Here is an 8,210-nt window from a genome sequence, read left to right on the forward strand (position 1 = left end):
CAGAAGCTACTTAATTTTCTAGACTGGAGCTAAGTGCTTAAGTATAGATATAGTATTTCTAACCACAATGGTTAAAATAAAATCTTTACCATATAAATTATATGGTTATAAATAAGAGCTTGACTTAAAAAAAAAAGTTGTCCTCTATTAAGCATAGCTTTTGTTTTCCAAATGACAATTGACAGCTTCATTTTCTAATATTTTCCATATTAGCCAAAGGTTTCCAACTATATTTACATATTCTTGTACTAAGATTTTTGTTTTTGCCAGTTTTTACCAGTGACCATCATCGGGATGCACTTAAAGTTCTTTCTGAATATTACTTTTAGTTACATTTCATTATTTAGCTTTTTAAATATGTCCATAGTCTTTCAGGACATGAGTTTCAACAAGACAATTATACATTTCCAATAAAATTCAATGCTGAAAATTTGAACATTTTATGTAATGGTGAGTGAAATTCAGAACGGTGTTGAAGATTAAAAAAAATCAAAATATGTGCAACAGAGCAGAAATATTTGGAGAGTGATGAACTATTACTGGTTTTAACACAAGTAACATGACTTCTTTAAACCTCACAAATCAAAGACCAGATTAATTGTATTTCTTTTATTGTAAAAAGGATGATTTAGAAAACTTCTAACTTCTAAAAATTTGGTACAATATAGTTTTTATTTTTTTAACAGATAAAGTTTGTTTATAGTCCAAGGAGTATTTATGTTATCACCAAGGCCACTATATACAAACACAAGAGGGGAGCTTTATTTCTTGGTCTCTTCCTCCTTGGACAGAGTCTGTATGATGTCTACCTCCTTGGCCTGGAGCACTCCTCCTAGCGCTTGTGTGCTTCCTTGTTCTTATACCTGCAGGTCTCAGCCTGATCAGCCAGAAGCTTCTTGTCAGCCTTATCTGCCTTCAGCTGTGGATATCCTCCATGAGGATCCACTTGTTTTTGTACACATTGCCCTTTACCTTCAGGTAGAGGCTGTGATATATGTGGTGGTCAATGTTAGATTCACGGTATCTCTGAGAAGCCTACACAGAATCTGCATCCTCTGCACGAAGGTGGCCTTCTCCTGCATTGGAGCATTAGCTGTACTCTTCTGCTTACCTATGCCCACATGTTTGTGCCTCTGGGGAGCCAAGGTATTTTTCTGACATGCAGCCCCATAATGGATAGTCACTGTTTTGTGGATGATCAGCCATTTTTGATCAGCTTCCAGATCTGATCCAGATCTGATAGTCTGATAGTTGGGCTTGGAGATTACATTGGTTTCACTGGGATCCAACCAGATCTTTTTTTAACCACAGCAGAGGACACTGGAGGCAAGCCTCTTCTGAAGTCTCAGCTTCCTTCTGGCTGCAGCTGTAGCTGTGAAAGGAAAGAGCCCAATATAGTTTGAAGCTTTTCATAATATGTATAAGATTTAAACATTAAATACTTGTAACATATTACATGTATGTAACTTACCCATATATTCACACAATCATCTTCATTTGTTAACAGTGTACAAATGGTTACATAGTACAGAGATCATATTTACTTAAACTTGTTTATGAAGAGTTCGGTGAATCATTTTAGTTTTTCATCTATCACATTTTACCAAAACATCCTGAATGCAATGCATGACACACACTCTCCCTCCCTCTCTCCCTCACCCTCTCTCTCTCTCTCTCTCCATATATATATATTACACACACACACACACACACACACACACACACACACACACATATATATATATATATATATATATATATATATATATATATATACATATATTTAATAAAGTTAACACAAAACTCAAAGGCCATATCTGGCCTGCCACTTATTTTGTTTGTTTGTTTGTTCGTTCCAATAGGGGATACTGGGGATTAAACTTAGGGGCACTGAGCCACATCCCCAGCCCTATTTTGTATTTTATTTATAGACAGTGTCTCCGTGAGTTGCTTTGCACCTTGCTTTTGCTGAAGCTGGCTTTGAGAATCATGAAGTCTTCCAGCCTTAGCATCACAAGCCAATATAAACAATATTGTATGGTAACATAATCACAGTAATTTATTTTATAAGTTGTCTGTAATCGCTTTCTTGCTACAACACCAGAGTTGAGTAGTTGGGACAGAGAACTACCAGTCTGAAAATTCTAAAGGATTTACTATCCTGTTACACACAAAAAAAAGTGTGCTGACCCATGGGCTTCATGAATGTGTCATATTGTAAGCTAAATATTTCACTTGCTATTCCAATAAATGTCCTTTTTATGTTTGGAATTTTCCTCTTCTAGATTTTGACTAATGTGTTTAAAATAGAATACAATATGAAAAAAGCCTAAATGTCTATATTAGAATATGCATATTATATTCACTAGTACTGAATATTGCTTTGCATGATCATTTTATAGCTGATTTTATATATATATATATATATATATATATATATATATATATATATATATATATATTTTAAATGTGTAATTTTTATAAACAATCTATTTTAAGGACTCATGTCTCATCTGAATTTGTGGTCACTTAGACTTTATTCAAGGCCAAGAGGCATACACTTTTCAACATTATGAATCACACCTCCCTTGGCTTTGAGCCAAAATGTATTTTATAGGAAGTTGTATTATAGTTCTCAACATCATTAAAAACTACAGGGATATAAGTAGCTCTTTTCTTTGCCCCAAGGCCTTGGATTCCACCCCCCATTGTATGAAGTATAAAAAGAGTCATATTATTTATAGAAATCTAAAGAGAAAATAATGGTAGCTGACATTTGTTGAGCTTCCATGGTACTTCCATGTACATTTTCTCATTTCATCTACACAAGCACCTTAAGAAGGAGGGTGGTGTATTATTGCTGCTTTACAAATATGAAAATGAAGGCTTAATTAATATACTGGCCCAAGATCACACAACCCATAACTGACAGAGCTGGAGCTCATACATAGAGTTGTTAGATAATCAAGGAAAGGCTCTTAACCACTATCTCACTATTAAATAATAGGGGTGAGTATTTATACACTTTGAAATACCTTCACACAAGGTGACATATGTTAATTATCTTGATTTAATTATTTGTAAAATCATTAACATCACTTTATACCCCATCATGCATATAATTATAAATTTAAGTATAACTTATTATAACAGTTTCTAAATAAAAAAAAAATACTTTCACCTGCCTTTAAACATGGTAAGATAACCAGGCTCAAGAATATAACAGAGTTTCCTGGTAAACTAATATCTTCATTACCTTCACTGGCAGACCTCAGTGGGAATGTCATTTTTTTTTTTTTGCTGCCATTCCTCTCGTTGCCTAGTCTCTCCTCCATTCCCCACACACCTGTATACCCTGGAGTGAGTTGAGAAATCATGCCTTTGTGGGGTCTCTGGCTTCTCACCCTATTTATAATCCTCAGCCTATAGAGGTGTCTCAGTTTATTTATTTATTTATTTATTTATTTTTATTGGTCGTTCAAAACATTACAAAGATTGCAGAATCACTAGCTCTGAGACCCAGCAGCATTTACATCCCCCCGCCCTGGGCCAGGGTGGAGTGGGAGTGGGTTAAGGCGGGGTGAAGAGGTTGGGGCCGGCCAAGGGACTGGAGCATCCTCATTGGCTGGCGGTTAGTGTCCGACCTGAGTCGGGAACCCGCGTCCCCATTCACTGTCTTCACCCCTCATCCCAACCCAATCTCCCACCCCCCACCCCCGCCACCCGGGCCCTACTTACCTCCGGTCTCCTCGCCTGTCCCCTTTCCTTCCCAGCACCGTCACCCTTGGGGCTGGAAGGGGCTGCTCTCCGATACGCGAGAGGAGTCCACGAGGCAGGAGAGGGAGGTTGGAACTTAACTCCGCGCTTGTGATAGGGAGCGAGGGGGAGGCAGAAAGAGATAGGGGGAAGGGGCGGAGAGGCGAGGAGAGCCGAGAGGAGGCAGGAGAGGAGTGCGGCGAGAGAAAGAGAGAGAGAGAGAGAGAGAGAGAGAGAGAGAGAGAGAGAGAGAGAGAGAGAGAGAGAGAAAGAGAGAGAGAGAGACCCCTGCCGATCCTGAGCCAGAGGGCGGGCGGAGGGAGGGGAAGGAGTCGCCCCAGCCGTCCGGGAGCGGAGGCAGCGGCTCCGTGGCGGCGGCAGTGGCAGCCCGGCGGCCGCCTAGCTGCCCGCTGGGAGCTCGGCGCTTCGCGGATCCTTGCCCCGGGCAGCTGCTCCCTGGCCGAGCGGAGCCGGGGCACCCGGACGCAGTCTTCTCTTCGTCTCCTAAACCTGACCTCCTCGCAGCTCGGGGGCGGCTCCAGGGCTGCAGAGATAGGGCAGGGCTCCGAGGTCCTGCCGGGCAGCTCGGGAGGAGGCGGAGGCACGCTCAGGCGAGCGCGTGGGTGAACCGGCATCCTGGTAGCCCCTTCCCTCTTTCCGCCGGAGTTGAATCTGTGCAGCTGGTGTCCAGGTGCTGGGCTTCCGGACCGATATCGACTCCCCATTCCCGCCCTCGGCCGCCTTGTCATGCTGCCCAAAGTGGAGACGGAAGCCCTGGGACTGGCTGGATCGCACGGGGAACAGGGGCAGATGCCGGAAAACATGCAAGGTAGGGAGGCGCCGCGTAGCTCGAGGGCCCCGGTGGCTTCTCCACCCTCAGGCTAGCTTGGTGGGCTTCAGCTCCCGCCCGGCGCGGCCCTGGAGCAGCGGGGCTAGGGACCCTGTAGCCACAGGCTGCGGGTCGGCGCGCGGGCATCAGGATCCCTCCTCAGGTGCAGACATAAAAGTTTATGGCTCTTGAACAATGCGGCAGAGCTTTGCCAATCGATGTCTAATTGGTCGCTTCTGATTAAGAGGATTCGAGCTCTAAGGTAACTCGAGCGGCGGGCAGCTCGAGGCTGAAGGTACTTCAGAATAATAAGATCGTTCTGAGAAATGGAATGTGTTACTGGACATTCGAGCAGATTCTCGGTATTGCGGTGTACTTTGATAATCCGTCTGGAGGGAGAAGACTGCAGAAAGAGAAGGCGATCGCAGAAAAGCTGTGCAAGCAGTGTCTGTGAGCACCCCCTGCCAAGCCCAGGCTGACCCCAGGGGCGGCTTGGGTTTGGACAACTTCAAAACTGTTGGCAGAACTTAAGAAAATCAAAGTTACACCATCCTTCCCTGGTAGGGTAATACCGAGTTGAGGGGAGTAGGGAGGTATGGTTTGTTTCTTGCCCCCCTCATCCATTCAAGAGCTGAGATTATAGAAATCCCATTTGTTTTTCGAGCTCTTGATTGCTAACAACAATAACAGAATAAAAAAGAGAGAGAGAGAGAGAGAGAGAGAGAGAGAAAGAAAAGACATGTCTCAGTTTCTGAGTCTAGTAAACAAGAAAAGGAGCTGCTGTCTCTCCTGTACAAATCACTGGTCTGGAAGGTGACCCACTGGAAGGGGCAACAGGGTTGAGTTCCCCTGGGTCCCCTACCCTTCAAAGTCTTCATGGCTGGTAGACTGAGTGTAGTGGGTAGTGAGACTCTCTGAGGGTTGAAATCTCCTCTAGTCATCTGGCTTTGTCACTTAAATACTCAGTTACAAATGTGTAAGAACATTTGAAAATGCTTCTTACAGGGCATATATCTCAAAATTTACAAATACAGAGAGAGATAAGGTGTGTTTACAGTGGTGATTTTTCAGTCTAGAAATTAGTTTATTCATTCATTTACTTCATAAAAGGTACTGCAGCATTTTTTAGGCCCAGCCAGGCTCCTGCTCTTTTCTTTGCCCCAAGGCCTATGGTCCCACCAACCTCATTGTGTGAAATATAAAAGAATCATATTATTTTTATAAACCTAAAGAGAAAATAATGGTAGCTGACATTTGTTGAGCTTCCATGGTACTGTCAATTCTGCAGTTTATTCCAGGAATGCCTGAGTGGTCCTGTCACATAAAACCTGATACTGTCACTTGATCTGGGGACTGAGAGGGATGGCAACCTTCATCATTCTTCAACCTTCATCATTTTCATTGGGTAAACAACACAGTGATGCCCGGATGTAGATCAACACAACAAGAATGTGGCTGTTGCTGCTGTTTACTATTTAACCCTGCACTAGAAATATCACCTGACACATTGAAACCAAGGCCACGGGTTTGATCCCTTGCACCAAAAAAAGTAAAATCTAAAAATAAATCAAAAATAGACCAGAAAGGATGTAAAAACCTTGGAAGAAAGAGATCAAATAAATATCACTATGAAATATAATTGTAAATGTAAAAACCCAAACTACAAACAACAAAAGATTCTGGTAAGCTGCTGGTACATACCAAAATGATCCTAAGTTAGCAGGCAGCACCTAAGAGCTGCCTTGAATCATTGTCACTGGGCCACCTGTTGAGAATTATCTCAGGTGAAGGCTAACCACAGGATCCTTTCGACCATCTGATTTCAAAATGTTTATACTACCAATTCTGAAAATTCTCTTCCAGTCAATGTCCTTAAATTACCCAGATGAATCTTCCTGAAGTGATACAAAGAATATACGAAGCTGATTAAGCACTTTGCTAAGCAGCCTATTTAAAAACAAACAAACAAAAAAACAAACAAAAAAACAAACACCCCCAAATCCCTCAACAGAGTTTTTGGCATATTTACCATCTGAGGACCACCAGCTGCACTCAGTTTGTCCCCTATGCTGAAATAGAGGTAGTCCTGGGACTTTTCGACCAAGGTGAATCAGGGTTTCTGAGCATGATCAAAAGATTAAAAAAAAAAAAAAAGCAATTTCCATAGAAAGTTTGTCACAGATCTTTCAATAATCATTGTCCCTGGGTCTCCTACAATAGTACTTGAAATCAAATGGTTCTGACCCAGTGAGAGGCCAGGATTAAAGAAATATGCTTAGAATTGAATTGAGTCCACCAGAGCTACTACCAAGAGAAATGCATTCCACAGAGTGCTCCTCAGAGAACCTCTCCTTACCAGACTGTAAATCTTTGACTTCTTTTCACTTGATATGTGACCACTTGGAATTCATTTAAATATGACTGTGAATATATGCTCATACATGTTCAGAGCATATTACATATACTTCCATTTTTCCTGGACAACATATGCAGTCTTATGTAGGACTTTGTTATTCACAATTCTGGGATAAGAATGAAATGTTGTATAGCTTTAAAATAAGTTGCATGCATTCTAGATAATTTCTTTGTATAATTTTATATGGTTTTAAATACATCACAATAATGAAAGAGTTAAAACATTACCTTTCAAATTAGAACTAGTTGAAGCCCTTATTTACAACTTTAAAAAATGAACAGCAGAATCTATTCTCCTATCAACTAGATGCAATAAAACCAAGATGCTTTTTCTCATCCCTGACAATTTATGTTTATTTTTTCATCTTTGCATTTGTTTCTCATGTCATATTTGATGTTATCTATGGCTATTGTGTTTGGTCTAGAACCTTCTCTTACTATATGTCCTCATGCAGATGTGTTTGCATTAAGATTATCTATTTGAGTCTGAAACTCTGAGGTGGAGGACTCTATAGGATTGAACTCAGTTGTTTTTCAACTTGACTCTCATTTTGAACACCTGAGAGACTTTACAAATTCAGCCTGGGTGCTAATCCCAAGACTCTAACTCGGTAAGTGTGGGGTGAGGCCCATACTCAGTATTTTTTAAAAACCTAACATGTAATTCTAACACATATCTAAGAGATGAGAAGAACTTTTAATACTGCACTTTATGCTGCCAGGGTTCTAACCTTTCACTCCTGTCAGCCTTTATCTTTTCTAGCATTTCCCCTTTTTTTCACCCTTCTTCTCCCCTTTTCCTTTCCCTTACTTTTTCTGAAACAAGTGAATAAAACCTTTGTCATTTTGAAGGTGCTATTTCACCTTTAACAAAGACAGCACCAGATACACTGGCCATAGACTCCAGTTCAAAAGTCCCATCTTCAGAATTGAAAGAGGAAACCCACACAATCTTTTCCTCACTTTGGATGCTCATAATGGTCACTAAAGTCTAATGGTAATTTCTAAAACAGGAAGGAAATAAAAGAGTATGAGTCCTAGAACTGAATGGAACTGCAGACAAGCTGCCAATATGCAGATGAGCCACCAAAACCTGGGAGCTATTCACCATCTGTCAGCATAGAGGGAGGTTAGAGTGGAAATCCCCAAAATACAAGTGACTCAGTTTTCCCCTATAGAAAATGCTTCATTCCAACTGCCTGATTTCCCT

At 41.3% G+C, this 8,210-nt stretch overlaps 1 pseudogene; it reads right to left on the minus strand.

Moving 5' to 3' along the window:
- Positions 1-761: 761 nt before the first annotated feature.
- Positions 762-4,481, minus strand: LOC143398213 (large ribosomal subunit protein eL19 pseudogene; annotated as a pseudogene).
- Between the last annotated feature and the right edge of the window lie 3,729 nt (positions 4,482-8,210).

The sequence above is a fragment of the Callospermophilus lateralis genome, chromosome 4 (genome assembly GCF_048772815.1).
Source record: "Callospermophilus lateralis isolate mCalLat2 chromosome 4, mCalLat2.hap1, whole genome shotgun sequence".
NCBI lineage: Eukaryota > Metazoa > Chordata > Mammalia > Rodentia > Sciuridae > Callospermophilus > Callospermophilus lateralis.